Source organism: Rhinolophus sinicus, linkage group LG02, assembly GCF_036562045.2.
Source record: "Rhinolophus sinicus isolate RSC01 linkage group LG02, ASM3656204v1, whole genome shotgun sequence".
NCBI classification, from domain to species: Eukaryota; Metazoa; Chordata; class Mammalia; order Chiroptera; family Rhinolophidae; genus Rhinolophus; species Rhinolophus sinicus.
In genome coordinates this window covers 7,891,677-7,912,250 of record NC_133752.1, presented here as the reverse complement: position 1 = coordinate 7,912,250, position 20,574 = coordinate 7,891,677, and the positions used below count along the sequence as shown (strand labels likewise).

The following is a 20,574-nucleotide window of genomic DNA, read 5'->3' as shown; positions in this document are numbered from 1 at the left end:
AAAGTCACTCTTTTATCTGAAAAAGACTCAGGGAGGCAGGAAATCAAGTGGTTTAGGCTCTGAGATCAGAGCTGGTGAGACTCTTTTCCCCTCACTAGCTCTGTGACCATGTGACAGTTATCTGACATCCCTGAGTCTCAGTTTTCTTACCTATAAAATGGGGATAATAGAAACACCTCTCTCAGAGGTTCTTGCGAGAATTACATAAAATGCAAAGTCCTTGACACCGAGGCTAACAAAGAGAAAACACTCAGACCATTACTACTCCTATAGTTATTAAAGCGCCAGGCGCCAGGCTTTCTAAGTACCTTTTAATGTTTAATGAGCATCTCTACCTTTCTCCCCGTTTCCTGCCTACAAGATTCTTTCAGGAATCACTGCGGGTCCATCGTCTCCTCTGCTAATGATATGGAGTTCATACATCCTTGCCAGCCTCCTACCACGCAGAGATTAGCTGTGGAATTTATTCACGTCTCAGGAAGATGTTTTCCCCTCAGCCTTTAGCAACTTCCTGAATCAAAATTTGAATAAGCCTGAGGTGTCCTGACCCAAAGTTGATGGCCGCTGCCCTCTTTTCAGATCTCATTTTCTTAGGGTTATTTCTGCATAGTTATTGCTTTTTTGATCAAATTACTAGCTCATGGATAATAACACTTACCCAGCATTTTCTATCTCGAAAGTGATGTAAAGGCCTTCAAGTCCATTTGTCTATTCAGTGAATTTTCCGTCCTTAATAAAAACAAGATTCGGGCACCAACTTCAAACGCTGATGCAAGCGAACCCGCCTCCTGGGAGCAGGTGCACTAGATGCATATTAATGGGCAAAAATCAGGACTAGAAGGCGGGGAGGAGACTTCAAAGGCACCGGATCTGGAGCCAGAAGATAAAGGTTCCCTTTGGAGATTTCTGACTGTGGCTAAGTCATTTAACCTCGGAGTCTCAGTTGCCTGCTATGTAAAATGGGGTAATAAATATGCCTTACACATATCACCGTTGGTTGCAAGACATAACTAATATGACAGCAGTGGAAATGATTTATACTACTACGTGAATGGCATGTGGTCATCACTACTTCTCAACAGGGTCATTTTTACCCAAATTTCTGGTCCCTGGAAAACCTAGCGGTTTTCCTCCTCTGCTTCTCAAACAAAATCTTTCAAACGTCCTTTCTGCTCCAAATGGGACGGGAAAGGAAAAACTGTTTTGTGTATTCATGAAAGAGTAATAGTAACTGACTGAGCATTTACTAAATTCTCCACACTAATCTAAGAGAATACATAGAATCCTCAAAGCAGTCCTATGAAATAGAAAATATTATCTCCATTTTATAGATGAGGGAACTGAGGCATGATGCATTTAATATCTTGCTCACATATATCCAAGATAGGAAAGGCCCATTTTCTTAACCATCAGTTTTTAATATTAGTCCAGGAAACCCTGGAGATATTTTTAGGGGAAACTACGAGATCAAATCTCTTCTCATAATAATGCTAAAGTGTTATTTACCTTTTTCATTCTCATTCTCTCACAAACCTGTAATGGGGTTTTCCAGAACTTGCATGATATGTGATTGGATACAGAAACACAAGAAAATCCTGCCGTCTTGTACTAAACCAGGAGAGATTTGCAGAAATGTAAAACAAGGCCACCCTCTTCAGATTATTTTTTGTTTTGGAAAATATAGTTATTTTGTCCATTTGAAATGCTACTGATTTTTAACATACATTGCATTTTTATTATTTTTAATGAATTAATAAATGCATCTTCTTTCAGTTCACAGTTTACATTTTTAATATGATAAATATCAATAGCTATAACAAATATAAACAAAAACTCTTTCGCTTCCTCAATAATTTTTAAGGGTGTAAAGTGGTCCTGACACCTAAGTCTTTGAGAACTACTGCTCTTAGCTAGACATAGTGTCTCTCCTAATCCCCTACCAAATCTTCATTGTGAGTCTAGATTTGATGAAGAAATTGAAGCTTAAAGAGATTAAATAAGTTGTTCAAGGTCATGCAGCTCACAATGAAAGCTTTCAAGAAACAAGTTCACCAGTCTCTTTTTTTTGTTTTTCTCTCTCTTTTTTTTTTTTTTTTAATTTATTGGGGTGACAATTGTTAGTAAAATTACATAGTTTTAAGGTGTACAATTCTGTATTACATCATCTATAAATCCCATTGTGTGTTTACCACCCAGAGTTAGTTCTCCTTCCATCACCATATATTTGATCCCCCTTACCCTCGTCTCCCACCCCCCACCCTCCTTACCCTCTGGTAACCACTAAACTATTGTTTTTCAACCTATTGTGACTCTCCCTACCCTTGTGTGCCACCAGATACTTCAGCTGGTATAAAACTCAGCAACTCAGCTGTCTCGTTGTACATAAAATACTTCAGAATCTAAACAGTTCATAAAAGTCTTACAATTTGCTTCTGAACCTTTGCTTGTTTGAGATCTAGATTACATTAGAGAGAACACACATTGCTCTTGACTCTCTCCTACCAAATTTCCTACCAGATGATCAAATGCCATTCGCATAGTGAATTTGCCATTTTGCCACTGCAGAGTAAGGAAACCACTATCTCTTCTCCACCATCTATTTCCCTGCTATCAGAGCCCCACTTAGTTTTGGAGTCCAAGAAAAAGATGTATAATTGTTCTTAACAAGTCATGGCAATTTAGTTTGACTTGACAAGTGTTTAGTCTAGAAGAGGTCATGGGACCCAGTTCTCTGGCCAATAATGTGGAAAAACCACTGGGTTGAATTTACATGAAACCACTGCTTTGAGGGAGAAAAAAATAGACTTGAGGCATGACATTTTTTTTTTCTACTTGGAATACAATTGTGATGTATGGAGGTTTTCAGTTTTCTTGAAACAATGAGATGACCATCATCAGAAAAACAACTAAAAGAATCACAATATTTCTTATATTATTCAGCTGTTGAATTAGTACTAGCAAGTTCTTACCTCTAGATATTTTATGATATATAAACTTCTATTTACTTAAGTTACTTAGTCCATTATTCTGCTACTTGAAGCCAAATACGCTACCAACTGAGTGATACAGACAGGTTTTCAGCTAATTGCAGAGAGATTTCCATGCACAAAAATATCTTTGCCAATAAAAGGATGTCCAGATACTACATAGATAATGAAATTCACAGAAAAGCACTTTAAAGTGCATGCATATATGCCAGGAACACCAAAAAAAAATGTATACAAGTGGACACTTTGGTCAACGTTGCTCAAGCAGTAGTTCGCCATAATCAGAAGTGTCCGGACGCTGATGGGAACCACTTTGAGCACCTCTTGTCATTGCAGAAATCATGTGACTTGTATTCATCTTTTGTTGTTGATATATACTGAGTATTACAATTTTAATACAGTGTTTGTTTCTTAAAGTGTGTATACATTTTTTGGCACCATATATATATATGAATTTACAAAAAAAACAAACCATAAAAATGATGAGGAGAGAAACTAGAGAAATAAAAAGAAACCTAAAGGAAACTTCTACACCTGAAAAATACACTATCTGTGATGAAAATTTCACTGCATTAAATTAATAACAGATTAGTCAATGATAGGAAAAAAGATCAGTATGATCTAAAACCATAGGGATAGAAACTACTCAAACCTAAGTAAAACGAGAAAAAAAGACAAAAAATATTAACAGACAATCACATAAGAAACAATATTAATTAGTCTAATATAAATACAACTGATATCTGAAAAATGGAGGGAGGCAGAAAATAACATTTACAGAAATAATAGCTGAAATTTTATCCAAATTTGATTAAAATTATAAATACATATAGCCAAAAGTTTCAACAAGCACCGAGCAAAATAAAAACAAAGAAATCCATACCAAGTCCCATCATAATCAAATTGCTATACACTAGTGAAAAAGAGAAAAATCTTAAAAGTAACGATAGTGAAAATGACACATTATATTTAAAGAAGCAAAGATAAGAATGACTGCAGATTTCATGTCACAAACAATGCAAGACAAAAGACAATAAAAAATTGTTGAGGTGCTGAAAGGCAAAAAAAAAAAAAAGAAAAGTCATTCTGTGTCCAGTAAAAAGATAAAGATCCATGAAAAGTGAAGAGTGATTTAAAATATTTTCAGAGAATTTAGTGTGCAGTTATCTTCATTACAAGAAATATTAAAGGAAGTTCTTTAGACAAAAAGAAAATGATTCATATGGAAACTTGGATCTACTCACAAAAATTCAGAACAGTTTAACTGATAATGATCTGTGTAAAGGAAAAAGTTTTCCCTCATATTTTAATTTTTTCAAAGGAAATTTAAAGAAAAGAGTAGCAACAATGCATTATAGAATTTATAACATGTAGAAGTAAACTGTGTCATAACAATAGTATAGTGCCTTCAGGGAGAAAAGTACACTGTTGGAAGATTCTTGCATTATAAAAGTAAAAGGATACGAAAGTGATATACAAAGCAAACACTAACAATAGAACTGAAAGACTATATTAACATCAGACAAAGTGAACTTTAGAACAAGGAATATTACTAGTAGTAAAGAGGGACATTTCTTGATAACAAAGGGTTCAATTTATCAAGAAGACCTAATAATCCCAAATGTGTGGGCATATAATAAGAGGGCTTCAAAATACATAAAGTAAAAACTGATAGAAGTAAAGGAGAAATGGACAGGTACCCAATTATAGATGGAGATTTCAACATCCTTCTTGTAATAACTGATAGATAAATTAGACACAATAGTGTCTAATGTAAGCCTTAAACAACATTTACCTCCAACTTGATCTAATTGACAATTACAGCAGAAGTAACGAAATGACAGAATATAGATAATTTTCAAGTATACATAGAAAATTCACTAAGATATACCATATGCTGGGCCACAAAACAAGTCTCAAAACACTTCAATGGCTAGAACTCATACAAACTATTTTCTCTGATTACAATAGAATTAAACTAAAATTAAGAAGAGAAAACAATATCAGGAAAATCTCAAATATCTGGAAAAACAATTAATTCAAATTAACCCATTTTTCAAAGAAAAAAATGACAGAGGAAATTAGAAAATCTTTCAAAATGAAATACACTATATTAAAATTTGTGAGAAGCAAGTAAAATAATGCTGAAAGAATTTTTATAGCATAAAATACTTATGTTGACAAATTTACATGTCCAAGATCATTTCTTTAAGCTTCTACTTTAAGAAGCTAGAATAATAAGAACTAAAATCCAAATTATAAGGAAGGGAGTAATAAGAAGTTTAAATCAATGAAATGAAAAGCAAACAAAAAAGAAAAATCAATGAAACCATAGCTTCTGGTTTAAAAAGATCCATATAAATGATAAACCTCTAGCTAGACTGATCAAAAAAGAAAGACAAATATTTTTTATATAAGAAGTAAAATAGGATGTCACTGAACATTCTCTGGACATTAAATAGACAATACTAGAATGTTATGAATAAATTTATACCAACAAATTTGACAACTTGGGTGAAATGGACATACTTAAGAAAAGACAAAAATTACCAAACCTGACATAAGAAGAAAGAGAAAATTAAAGTAGCCATATATTTCTTAAAGGCTTTTTAATTTAATTCATTTTTAATTTAAAAACTTCCCAGAAAAAAAAAAGAAAACCTCAAAACTCAAACGGCTGTTTCACTGAATTTAACAGACCTTTAGAAAAATTAATACCAATCTTATACAAACACTTTCAGAAAACAGAGCAGTAGGCAATAGTTTTCAACTCTTTTTCTGAGGCTGCCGTTACTCTGACACTAAAAAACTACTATTTCATGAGCAGAGAAGCAACAATCCTTTATAAAGTATGAGCATATTTCATCTAGCAATAATCAGAAAGGATAATTCAACATGAACAAGTGGGATTTATTTTATGAATGCAAAGTTGGTATAACACTCAAAAATCAATAAATGTAATTTACCATATAAACAGAAAAAGGAGAGGAAAGCCATATGATCAGCTCAGTAGATATAGAAAATACACAAATAGTTGGTTTAAAATAATGGGGGGAGGGAGATCTACCATGCAAGCAGTAACCAAAAAAGAGTTGGAATGGTTATGTTGAGATCAGACAAAATAGATCATAAGAAAAAAATGTTATCAGAGACAAAGGACACTTATAAAAATAATCAACTCATAAGGAAAGCATAACAAATGTAATTATGCATGCACCTAATAAGAGAGCTCCATGTTATATAAAGAAAAAACTGACAGAATTAAAAAAAAAAAAACACAGAAATTTAACAATAAAAGTAGGGACTTTAATACCCCACTTTCAATAATGGATAGAACAACGGGCAGAAAAATGACAAGGAAATAGAAGACTTGAGCAGCTCTACACCTGACATCTGTAGAATGTTCCATCCAACAACAGCAGAAAACACATTCTTTTCAAGCATACAATAAAACATTCTCCAGAACAGATCATAAGCTAACCTATAAAACAAGGCTCAATAAATGTGAAAGGATTGAAATGATACAAAGTTTTCTTCCTGACCACAGTGGAATAAAATTGGAAATCTATCACAAAGACAAACTTGGGAAATACACAAATATGAACACACTCCTAAGTAGCCAATGGGTCAAAGAAATCACAAGGGATATTAGAAAGTACTTTAAGATGAATGTAAACAAAAACAGAACATATCAAAATTTATGGGATTCAGCTAAAGCAGTACTCACAGAAAAATTTAGATCTCTACATGTCTATATTTTTAAAGGAAATATTTCAAATAAGTAAACTAATTTTGCATCTTAAGAAATAAACAAACAAAAAAAGATCAATCTGAAACCAAAGCAAGTAGGAAAAAGAAATAATAAAGACCAGAAGAAAAATGAAACAGAGAATAGGAAAACAACACAGAAAAATTAAAAGCAAAAGGGTTTCTTAAAAAGACCAGCAAAATTGGCAAACCTTTATTTGAAAGAAAGAGAAAGAACTCAAATTACTAATATCAGGAATGAAAAATGGGACATTACTATCTACCATACAGAAACAGAAAAGATCATATAGGAAAATACTATGAACAATTATGCCAACAAAGTAGATAACCATGACAAAACTTCCAACAACAACAAAAAATTCCTGAGCCCAGATGGCTTCATTGATGAGTTTCACAAATGTTTACAGATTAATTAATATCAATCCTCAATCTTTTACAAATACTTCCAAAAAAAAGAAGAAAAAATGTTTCCCAACTTATTCTATGAGACCATTTTTATCCTAATACCAAAACCATATAAGTTATAAAACTATGGACCAATGTCACTTATGGATATAGATGCAAAAATATTCAACAAAATACTAGCAAACTGAATCCAACAATGTATACAAAGGACTATACGTCATGATATTGAATATAAAGTTGGTTCAATATATGAAAATCATTCAATGTAATACATTATGTTAATAGAATAAGGACAAAAACCACATGACCATCTCAGTATATAGAAGAAAAACTCAACAAACTAGAACTAGAACGAAAAATCCTCAACCTGACAAAGAGCATCTACAAAAAACCCACAGCTAACATGTCACTAAATGGTGACAAACAAAGATGTTCCACTAAGAGTAAGAACAACACAAGGAAGTCCACTCTTGCCACTTTCATTTTAATATTGTGCTGGTGGTTCTAGCCAGTGCAATTAGGAAAGAAAAAGAAATAAAAGACATCCAGATTGGAAAAGAAGAAATAAAACTATGTCTATTCACAGATGATTGGATTGTGTATATAGGAAACCCTAAGGAATCCACTAAAAAACTATTTGAACTAATAAATGAGTTCAGCAAGTTTGCATGACATAAAGCCGTTTATTAACAAGGCCTATAACCCATAGAAATATTGTCTAACATTTGGCAAATTAGCCAACTTCGTGGTGCTTTTATATCTTCATCAGTAAGACAGAAATAATCTTACCCACTTTTCTAATTTAATTGGATTCAACAAAACAATACATGCAGAAGTCCCTAAGGCAGTGCTGAAACATAATACATGCTCAAAAATGTTAGTCTCCTCTTTCCTTCATCGTTTAGTTCATTATTTTGCCAACTAAGGTGGTAGTTAATAACAATGCTTTTATGAAGTGCCAACATTCTAGCACAATAGGATTATCTGAAATTTATATATCAGAGTAAATTAACCTAAAACAGTTTGTCTCCTAATATCTCGGCTGAGCTCATCCAGGATGGGAGTAGATATTACATTGTCAGCCCTGTCTTCTTTACCCTGATCCTTCCTTCATACGGCCATCACCACATTGCACTTCTAGAAATGATTGTACCTGACGATTAAACACCCTCCGTCCTTCCAGTTGAGGAGAATGGAGTGAAGGGAAGAGGATAAACATTAGAATAAGAAGAAAGGTTTGGACTTCCTGCCTGCTCCCATTAAATCATACTCACTACATTCTATTCCCTCAGACAAGATTATGGTTTCTTCCTCACATATACCTCCTCTTCCCAGAAGGAGGAGGAGGGAAGGAAGGAAAGAAGGAAGGAAGAAAGGGAGGGAGGGAGGGAGGGAGGGAGGGAGGGAAGAAGAAAGGAAGGAAAGAAGGAGGGAAGGGAGGGAGGGAGGAAGAAGAAAGAGAAGGACGGAAGAAGAAAGAGAAGGGAGGGAGGGAAGGTAGAGAGAGGAAGGCAGGAAGCAAGGAAGGAATAAGAGATGGGAAAACCTAATTTTTAAAGAGAAAGTTCTATGACATGGGCAAAACAAAAAAATGGAGTTTTAAGCTCACATAAAGGAGTCAGAAGATGAGAAGATGGCATTAATAAGAGAAGATAGAAACATTATATGTAAAACTATGATCTCTTCCCTCTGTTTTCTCCCAATACTGCCAGACCCATGCTGCTCTTATGTTTTCTTCACTCACTAATACCCAAATGGTCATGCATGACAATGGAGGGGGCAGGGACAGGAAGAGACAAAGTGGATTTGTTTGAGCTGGCCTCCAACCAGTCTTACATTCAAAATCCAAAGGATACACTACAGAATCTTTACAACATTATTGATTACATTCCCAAAATTGACTTTTGTATCCTCATGGCCATCTTGTGGTTACAAATTGTGGTTTCTAATCGCCTCACCTTCCCCCTTATCCCCACCCCTTTCCCATCTAGCAACCCTCAGTTTTTCCTCTATGTCTCTGAGACTGTTTCTGATTAGTTCATTCATTTATTCTTTTCTTTAGATTCCACATATAGGTGAGATCGTATGTTATTTGTCTTTCTCTATCTGACTTATTTCACTTAACGTAATATTCTCTAGGTCCATCCATATTGTTACAAATGGTAAGATTTCATTCTTCTTTATGGCTACATAATACTCCATTGTATAAATGTACCAGTTTCTTAATCCAGTCATCTACCTCAGGGATGATGTAGATGCCTGACCACTGCACTGTACATCTGAAGCTGAAGCTGAACAATAATGAATGTCAGCTACAATTTTGTATATAGTTACAAGAAGCAGAGTACAGCATTAGGAATAGAGACAGTGGAAATGTAATGGCAGTGTGCGATGTCAGAGGGGTAGTAGATGGGGGGTGGGGGGTTATCACTGTGTGAGGGATATAAATGATAAATGTCTATCACATTGTTTTGTACACCTGAAACTAATAAATAAAAAAAAGACAGAGAGAGGGGAAATAAAATTCAAAGGCTGCAGTTACCACATTGTTCTCACATAGTCAACCCAGCTTACAGAGGGGTTCAGGACCAAGTCCCAGCTAATAATGATTGTGTATTTTACTGTGATGCCCTCTCTTATGGGTTCAATTGTGTCCCCCTGAAAATATTAATGCCCTAACCCTCAGGATCTGTGAATGGGACCTTATTTGGAACTAAGGTTTTGCAGGTGACAAAGCTAAGATGAAATCATTAGGTTAGGCCTTAATCCAATATGACTGCTGTCCTTATAAGAAGGGGAAATTTGAACACAGAGACAGACACACATACAGGGAGAGCACCATGCAAAGATAAAGGCAGAGACCGGGGTTATGCTTCTACAAGTCAAAGAACACCAAAAATTGCCAGCAAACCCCCAGTAGCTGGGGAAAGGCAGGGAATAGATTCTCCCTCACAGTCCTCAGAAGAAACCCACCCTGCTGACACTGAATGTTGGACTTCCAGCCTGAGAACTGTGAGACAATAAATGTTCACTGTTTAAGTCACCCAGTGGTGGTACTTCGTTAAGGCAGCCCTAGTAAACTAATATACCTCCTGTGGTAGGGATGGGACAGGAGTTCGCTGGTTCAGATTTAGCCATGTCTTCTTCCGGGGGGGTGTAAACCAACAGTCCCTTGCTCAGCTTCAGCAGTTGTGACCAACAGCGTCTTCCTCCTTCCTGGCTCCCACACTGTGAGAATGATTACAATAATTTTCTGATCCACCTTATCCTGATCCTTTAAATTAAGCCAGCCCCCCAGGTCCCAGCCCTGGAGCCGCATCTTACTCCAGGAGTAGCACAGACCTCTTGAGGGTTCATGTCTGAGCTCTGGGGTCAGGTAGACTGAGTTCCCACCTTGGCCTTTGCACGTTCCAGTTGTGTGTACCTGCACCCCTCTCTGCCTCCAGGATGGCAGAGCCTGCCTCCTGGGGTTCTTCTGAGGAGCACACGGCACAGTGTCTGGCACATAGCTCATGCTTAGTAAATGTTTGTTCAAAACTGCCTCACAGGGCAGTGACTGCCATGCACATTCACCCCAGGTTCCCTGCTTTCGCTCTTGCTCCCCTAGCCAATGGTGTGGTGCAGTTTGGGAAAAACCTTTGGTCTGCCCTTCTGATTTTGATTCCTGGCCTTCCAATACTTACTCCCTGCTTGCTCCTTCTGAGGTTTTGATCTCTCCTATAGTCCAGGCCGAACCTCAAATCCCCCCCCTGCTGGGTCTATCCAGGGTCCCTTTTCAAAACTTCTAAAGGATAGATACTGATAAAGCAAAGGATATACCATCCAAACCTACTGCGGTCAGCCTGTCTTCATGGAAACGTCTTTAAGAAGGTGACATGAGTATTGTCAGTGGAGGAGGGACCAGATAATAAAAAGACGAATAGGTGCACAAGCTGGTAGGCTTGTAGCAAATGGAATATCTAATTAATGTGTCACCACTCCATCTAAGGCTCAGAATTTCTGATGCAGGTCAGAGCACAACAAGCCTTGGATTAAAGCCTTCCAGTCCTCATGCTTTGGCAAGCACACTGCAGAGATGGAACTATGCCTCCCCGTGCTTTGAAGGAGGCCACACCTCCTTCAAACACACGAGGGGCCTTGTCAAAACAGATAACCAGCTGACTCCCACAGACTAGGAGCTGTGTGAACCACCTTGGGGAAATCAAGACCCCAGCTGCTGAGATGAACTATTTCAAATCTGAGAGTTTGCCAGAGATAATTTTGTGCACAGCAAGAGAGAGTTTCTGCTGGTTTCTGCTCTGCTTGTTCAGAGCTCATAACCTGAGCCTTGAGTGAATCTTCCTACCACAGAAGTTCCCAGCTGAGAGAAGACATTGTCTCCCAGGGGATGATTGCCTCCAGGAAATGTTTAGAGGCATTTTTGGTTGTCACAACTAAGGGAAGCAGTACTGCTGGTATCAAGTGGGTAGAGGCCAGGGATGCTGTGAGATGTCCCACAGTGCATAGAAGAGCCCTGCACAAAGAATTATCCAGCCTAAAATGTCAATAGTGCCTCAAGTGAGAAGTTCTGTCCTATAAAGAAGGCCCTATAAAGAAGGTTTTCATAGAGCATCATGCTTCTCACTTTCCATAATTTGGCCCCAAGCTGGTTGACTAGCCTCATTATCGATGATTGCCATTGGTAAAGAGCAGGAATGTCTGGGTGCAAATCCAAGCTACCTCACTTGCCAGCTTGGGCAAGATACTTCCTCAGTTTTCTCATCTATATGATGGGGCTATGAATAAAACTTGTCTCACAGGGTTGTTTAAAGACTAAATGAACTACATGAAATAATTTATGTAAAGGGCTTCATTAAGTATTTAACACTGAAGAAGCAATGTTAGCAATCATTTTTCTGAACCACTTTACTTCATGTATTGTTATTTTTTAAGATACTTCTAGTTTTTGCCATGCCAACCTTCCACCATCCCACCTGTGCTCCTTCTTGTCCTCTGGCACAGGTAAGTTCAAATGTTTCCTTTGGGAAACCTTCCCAGACCCACATGGAGGGATCAGTCAGCTCCTGCTCTGAGTTCCCTGCATATTGTTCCTGTGTCCAGCCTGATGACCTATTTGTCTGCCAGTTCCTAAATGACAGGGAACAAATCCTACTCCTGTGAGCCCTGGCTCAAATCACAATGACTATCCTTAAAATAAACCTCAATCTGCCTTTATCACAGTTGTTGGCATTTCTTAGGTATCTTACCAGCCTGAGAGTGTTTTGCTCCATGAATAATGAACCCTACAGCATGCTAAGGTCATCTCCAGTGGTGAATGTCTCTTGGGAGTTGACCATGGGCCAAGGATTTGCAAGACTTTTTATGAGATGGGATTGCTGTGGAGAGGAAAAAGTTCCAAGGTAGATACTCATACTCTGATGAGGAGAAATGAAGACACCCTTCCCCCATTCATTTCCAGGAGATTGAAATAGTGGTCATTGCTCATGGTCTCTATTTGTCAGGCATTGTATGAGCCTTTTCCATGAACCATCTTCTTGGTAGCTCCCATGAGGGAGGTATCAAAATAATTTTTATTGTTATAATTACTTGACCAATGTCACACAGCAAGGATAACTGCCCAGCTAGGTCTAGCTGCTCCAATGTCTGCATTTCTAATTGCTCTGATTTGCTGTCTCTCAAACACTAAGTCAATTGGTACCATTCAAAAAAGACTACAAATATCTGATAACAAATTCATAGGGTTTTCCAATCTATTTGCTTCCCTAACAGCAGAAACCATTCATTAAAAGACAGCTTAAAAACAAATCTGTTTTCTTCCAGTCAAGATGATAGAGTAAACATTCTGCTTGCATCCTACCATGACCACATCAAAACTACAACTAAACGACTGAACAACCATCATTGAGAATCGCCTAAAGTATACCTGAACAGAACTCCTAAAAGTAGGATAGACAGAAGCCCCCTCAAGACTGGTAGGAGGGATGCAGAAGTTAAATAGCTGGTCCCATATCCATGAGTGGTGGTTTAAAATCAGGAGGGATATCTCTGCTGAAAAGGTGTCCTCTGAGGAGCAAGGGTCCAGCCCTGTACCAGGCCCCCAGCCCAGGGTTCTACTTCTGGGGATAGAAGTCCCCATAACTTCTGGTTGAGAAAACTAGTGGAGACTGAGTAAGACAGAGGGCTTCTGGAGTCCCAGGCACTCCTCCTAAAGGGCCCATGTTTGGACTTACTTGCTGACAGATTCACAGCGTTCCAGCGCTGGGGCAGCAGCACAAAAGGTGCCAGGGAAACATGGGGAGAAACTGAATTGTCTGGCTGCAGAGCAAGGGCCAGAGGTGCAGCTTTCTCCCAGACAGGACTACTGGCAGAAGCAATTATTCCTTTATTGAGCTCTCTCCCCTCCCAGCGTGCAGACACAGGTGGCTGCCATATGAGTCTCCATCAACCTGGCTAACACTGTTAGCACCACCTTAGTGATTCTCTGATACCCCACCCCACCCAAATTACAGGCCCACCCAAGCCGCTTCCAATGCCTTTTTCATACAAATGGCCTGTCTTGGCTAATACTTCAGATTTTCCTAAACTGTCTCAAAGATTCACAAAACCCACACAAGCAGCATCTGGGTGGGCTTGGCATGCCCTATACATTTTACTGAGCATTCCAAAGCCTGGCATTGGTGGGAACTGGCCTCGCTTTACAGCTTAGCCTCTCCCAGGCACCTCCAAGCCCAGCACAGGTGGCAGCCATCTGCAGATTGCTTTGTATCTCATGCCAGGTGGCCCCAGGCAGAGTACTGGCTGTGACTGAACTCAGCCTGTGATGTGGCCCCTCCTAGGAGGCCATGGAAGGGCCCCTCCTAGGAGCATGCTCAGTGGCCAATTTCAGACCAATCCAGAGCACCACCAGTTTGCCTTTGCAGATGACACAAGCAAAGGGCAATCTCAGCAGGCACTAGAGCATAGCCAAAGGATTTCCTGCTCTGTAGGGTAAGACCCTGCACAACCGTTTCTTTATTATATTTATGACCAGTCCTCACAACCAATCAGCCCAAGGATCAATCTCTCTCACTGACAATCAAACAGCAACCAAGGCTCAACTACAACATGAGGGCACACACAACCCACACAAGGGACATACCTGCAGCACCCAGCTCTGGTGACAAGGGAAACTTGGTCCCACAGACACCATTACATAAGGTGACTCTACTGAGACTGGGAGGCATAGCAACCCTACCTAATACATAGAAACAAACACAGGGAGGCAGCCAAAATGGGGAGACAAAGAAATATGTCCCAAATAAAAGAATAGAACAAAGTTCCATAAAAAGAACTAAACAAAATTAAGACAAGCAATCTACCAGATAAAGAGTTCAAAACACTGGGTATAAAGATGCTCAATGATCTCAGGGAGAACTTCAACAAAAAAGATAGGAAACATAAAACATAAAAAATAACAAGTCAGAAATGAAGAATACAATAAATGAAATAAAGAATACATTAGAGGGAATCAACAGTAGATTAAATGAAGAACCAGCAAATTAGAAGATAAGGTAGCAGAAAACAGCCAAACAGAATGGCAAAAAGAAAAAAGAAATGGCAAAAAAAATGAGGACAGTTAAGAGGCCTCTGGGATAATATTAAGCATGCCAACATTCACATAATAGAAGTACCAGAAGAAGAGAGGGAGCAAGGAATTGAAACCTATTTGAAGAAATCATGATAGAAAACTTCCTTAACCTGCCAAAGGAAATAGACATACAAGCCCAGGAAATGCAGAGAGTCCCAAACAAGATAAACCCAAAGAGGCCCACTCCAAGACACATCATAACTAAAATGCCAAAGGTTAAAGACAAAGAGAGAATCTTAAAAGTAGCAAGAGAAAAACAGTTATTTACCTACAAGGGAGCTCCCATAAGATTGTCAACTGATTTCATAACAGACATTTTGCAGACCAGAAGGGATTGGCAGGAAATATTCAAAGCGATGTAAAGCAAGAACCTACAACCAAGATTACTACAACCAGCAAGGCTATCATTTAGAATCAAAGCACAGATAAGGAGCTTCCCAGACAAGAAAAAGCTAAAGGAATTAATCATCACCCAACCAGTATTACAAGAAATGTTAAAGAGACTTCATGGAGAAGAAGTAGAGGAGGAGGAGGAGGAGGGGGAATCAAAATATGAACAATAAAATGGCAATAGCTTCATATCTATCAACAATTACGTTCAATGTGAATGGATTAAATGCTCCAACCAAAAGACATAAGAGGGCAGAATGGATAAGAAAACAAGCCCTTTAAATATGCTGCCTACAAGAGACTCACTTCAGATAGAAAGACACACACAGACTGAAAGTAAAGGGATGGAAACAAATATTTCATGAAAATGGAAATAAAATAAAAAAAAAGAAAGAAAGCTGGGGTAGCAAAACTTATACCAGACAAAATTGGACTTTAAAACAAAGGGCTATTCATAAGGAAGACAGTCAATGGTATTGTAACAGCTATATACGATGTCAGAGGGGTAGTAGCTTGGGGGAGGGGAGTTATCACTTTGTGAGGGGTGTAAATTTCTATGTCTAACTATTACATTGTTTTGTACACCTGAAACAAAAACAAAACAAAACAAAAAGACTATAACAAGAGAAAAAGAAAGACCCATTATTTCTACTTCTGGGTATTTATGCAAAGAAAAGCAAAACACTACTTCAAAAGGATTGTGCATCCATATGTTCATTGCAACATTGTTTACAATGGCCAAGATAGGGAGGCAACCTGAGAGTCTATCAATGGATGACTGGATAAAGAAGAAGTGGTACATACATACAATGTAATATTACTCAGCCATAACAAAAGAATGAAATCTTCTCATCTGCAACAACATGGAGGGACCTAAAGGGTATTATGCTGAGTGAAGTAACTTAGAGAAAGACAAATGCCATATGATTTGAAATCTAAAGAACAAAATAAATGAATAAACAAAACAGAAATGAACTCATAGATACAGAGAACATTTTGAGGGTTGCCAGATGGGAGGGACTTGGAGGTCATGGGTAAAAAAGGTGAAGGAATTAAGAAGTACAAACTGGTAGTTACAAAATAATCATGCGGATGTAAAGTGCAGCATAGGGAATATAGTCAATAATACTGTAATAACTACATATGGTATCAGATGGGTACTATATTTATTGGGGTGAACAACTTGTAAGTGATATAAATGTCTAATCACTATGTTGTACACCTGAAACTAATATAATATTGCATGTCAACTGTAATTGAAATTTTTTAAAAATATTTTTTGAAAGTTTGTTTTGTATAACACAACACAGAACTGGTCAATGTTGAAGGAGGTGGGGGGAACCTCTGGAGCCACACCCACTTCTCACCCATTCCACTCCAGGTACACTTAAAGAGGTTCTGAGGAAGCAGCTGCTTCCACCTTTACATATTGCAGATATGGAAATAGAAACTCAGGAAGAGGAAATTATTCACTAAAGTTAAGACTGCTCAAAAGTGGCAGGATCAGGAATTCTAGGTCTCCTAGCCCTGAATTCAAAACTGTTTTGAATTCATTTTGAATTTATTTTGATACCTCATTTATGACAACTAGACATTTTTACTGAGAAGTGAAAAAATATAAAATAAAGCCCTCCAAATCCCACAGGATTACTATATCTCATCCAATACACTGCCTTCAGTTACTAAACACATCCAAATTTGAGATGTTAAAAATTATGGAGCTCAGAATTAATGAAATGTGGTGTATGTGTCAAGAGAATGTTTATTCTTCTGAATTTTGGTGGAAGACACTTTTGTTAGTTTCTCGTCTCCTCCTCCAGCACTCTATATTCTAAGACACTATTTCTAATTTTTTTTTTTATTAAAGTCTCCTTTGGAATCTGGTGAAAGTAGTTACAGAAGCTCTAGCTAGAAAAATGCACATATGATCTAGCACAGTTTTGGATATAGTATGATGGCCCCCTGAAGTCATTCCATGGAACCCATATGAGTTAGGTATTCATGATTAATAATAATTCCCAGGCGGTCGGATGGCTCAGTGTTTAAAGCGCAAGCTCTGAACAACAGCATTGCCGGTTCATATCCCACATAGGTCAGTGAGTGGCACCCTCCACAACTAGATTGAAGAAAACGAGCTGCCTCTGAGCTTCCAGAGGGGTGGCTGGATGGCTCAGTTGGTTAGAGGGCAAGCTCTCAACAACAAGGTTACCTGTTCAATTCCTGCATGGGATGGTGGGCTGCACCCCCTGCAACTAAGATTGACAGCGGTGACTGAACTTGGAGCTCAGCTGCACCCTTCACAACTAGATTGAAGGACAACGACTTGGAGCTGAAGGGCCCTGGAGAAACACACTGTTCCCCAATATTCCCCAATAAAATTTAAAATAATAATAATAATAATAATACCCATTTCTGAAGTTCAAATATTTCCCACTTACTCTGTCTCTATGGAAAGGAAGAAGAAATCTGCTATCCATCCTTGAAAACACAGGATTAGCTTCTGTGCCCAAGGATGGGCTTTTTAAAACTGCTTTAGTGAGGTGTAATTGATATACAAAAATCTGCACACGATTAATGAATACAGTTTGATGAGTTTGGGCATATGCAAACACCTGTGAAACCATCACTACATTTAAGGTATTAGACATATCCATTACCTCCAAAGGTTGACTTGTATCACTTTGTTTTTGTTTTGTTTGTTTTGTTTTTTGGTTTGGTTTTCTTAAAATCAAAGAACACTTAACATGAGATCTGTTGTGGTAAGAACATTTAACCTGAGATCTACTCTCTTAGCAGATTTTTAAGTGTATAATGACCTGTAAACATAATGTTGTACAGCAGAACTCTAGTATTTATTCATCTTGCATAACTGAATCTTTCTATTCATTAATTAGCAACTCTCCATTTCCGTCTCCTCCAATTTCCTGGCAACCAGTATTCCTTATTTCTATTAGAATGACTCTTTTGCATACCTTATATGCCCCCATATAAGTGGAATCATGCAGTAACTGTCCTTTGGTGGCTGGCTTTCACTTAGCATAATGCCCTCAAGTTTCATTTATATTGCCACAAGTGGCAGAAATTTCTTTTTTTTGAAGGCCTAATAATATTATATTATATGTTTTCACCAAATGCTCTTTATCCATTTATCTTTTAATGGACATTTGGGTTATTTTCTTACCTTTGCTATTGTAAGTAATAGTGCCACAATGAACATGGGAGTACGGACGTCTCTTCAAGATCCTGATTTCAATTGTTTTGGCCACGTGTGTCCAGAAGTGGGATTGCTAGATCATAGGATAGTTCTATTTTTCAATTTTTTGAGGAATCTCCATGCTGTTTTCCTTATGGCTGCACCATTTTACATTCTCACTGAAGGACGGAGCATTTGGACAGTAGGGCAAAGAGTCAAAGTTTCCTCTGGCCAAGGTAACAGTTTCCCAACCACCACTGTCATAACTGAAAGTTCTTAAATTTTAAAAATAAGAAATCCTAAAAAGCAAAAGCAAAGTGAAATGACTGAAACTAATTGTGTTTGGAGTTAGTGGCTTAACTGCTCAGAGAAAAGAATTATTTCAACTGAGTTTTAGAATACAGTAATTTGACCACACAGCTTTCTAAAGACAAAAACAACCACTATAAAGGCACATTAAACTCTCCAATAATTATATCGTTAGCAGTAATAATGATATTGTTATTTTGAAACTAGAAGACCTCAGTCAAGGATCATTAGAGATTTTCTTTGCCTGGGTTTCTGTTAGCTTTAAAGTAGAAAACCATGAAGGTGGTCTCATGAGTTCAGGAAAAACAGTGGGTGTTCTGAATCTAGGCCAATCTCCCCACCAGCTTTGGCTGTGGCTAGTTAATTAGTCAAGAGCAAACATACATTATCACAGCAGTTATTAATTTTCTTTCGAATAAAAGAACACACTTGTCTCCAATGATAAAACAATTTTTTCATCCACATAAATTGGCCTATACACCTTTTAAGAAATGAAAACCTTGATCTTACTATTGGGTGACCAACTTGTCCTAGTTTACCTGGTATTTTCCCATTTTTAGCTGGAAATACAGTGTCCTGGGAGACCTCACAATCCTGGGCAAACTGGCACAGTTTGTCACCATACTATGAAACAATTCATTTACCTATCCCCTGGGCCGGCTTTCTTTTTATAGTCCTCTATGCCAGCTAACAATTGCTCTGGCTAACGGCTCTAGAAAAAACGGCACCATGTTAAAATGCCTCTTATCCAACCACCATATTTCTCTTTTGATAGAAGAGGGGGCAGAGAGTTGGGGACGGGGCAGGATAAAGTCTTTTAGTTTATCCCACCATATCTTTCTTCTCTAGTACCTTATGGCCTTCACTGCTCTGAGAAGTCCTACTTGCCTTCCCAATCATGTCATACCTCCAAGGAAACATTTTACTGGCTACACGGAAGTTAAGAAAAGAGAATAGACAATTTGCAAACCCAGGTAAGTGGATATCTGAAGCAAAGGAGACAGGTCGGGTCAAAAATTCCTGAAAGCTTGGGGTGTATGTGTGTGGTAGTGTGTTTTGAGGTGAGACAAGACCTGGGATGAAGGTGGAGGCTTGTTTTTCAAAAATAGATGGAGAGACAGCTTTCAGCGGCATAAGAGATTATAAAGTTACACAGCTTATCCAACTAAGTCATCCAACCGTAGAGCCTGGATGAAGAGGATATGACCAGCAAATGAAGTCAAATTGGCAGAAAGGAGTAATAGGGTTCCAGGAAGATCTTGGAAAGCAGACTGTGGGAAAATTCCATAAAAATTGAGTATGGCCACCACTGCTTTTTATGTTCAGTTTTAAAATATTTATTAGGAAAAATTACAAAGATATACAATATAGAGGATAATATAATAAAATCTCATGTATCTATTTCCAGCTTTCAACAATTATCAGTTCATGATGAATCTTGTTTCACTAGGGAATGCCTCTCTACTCCCTAACCCCAGATAATCTCAAAGCATTTTCTGGACATTATATTATTTTATTTATAGTTAAACCACTTGTCCATGGTGAAATTACTAATGAGTAGCAGAGCCAAGATCCAACCTAGCATTTTGACCTTAGAGTACAATTGTGATGCCATTTGCCTCTCAAGATAAGGTATTAAAGACCAACACATAAACACATGCAAATATTCACACACACACACACACACGCACATGCACACACACACACATGATTTGGAATACAAAAATGCTAGCAACATCTTGTAAAATGGAATTTGGAAGCCTGTGAGATTTCTACACAAATCAGCATCACTCATAGGGTTAGGAGACCATGTAGAGATTGGAATTAAAACTCTCTCTAGATAAATGATACATAATAGATATAGATAGATGATAGATAGAAGATAGATGATAGAT

The 20,574-nt window shown here is 37.8% G+C and overlaps 1 long non-coding RNA gene across 10 annotated transcripts in view; it reads right to left on the bottom strand.

Annotated features, from left to right (window-relative positions):
* Positions 1-20,574, bottom strand: part of LOC109452126 (uncharacterized) — a 401,284-nt gene that overhangs the window by 281,916 nt on the left and 98,794 nt on the right. The window contains exon 1 of one of the 10 annotated variants that reach the window (XR_012492637.1): positions 659-750. The exons of the other annotated variants lie outside the window; for them this stretch is intronic. This is a non-coding gene — a long non-coding RNA (uncharacterized LOC109452126). Of the gene's footprint in view, positions 1-658; positions 751-20,574 lie in introns of those variants that run through there. 10 annotated transcript variants of the gene reach the window in all.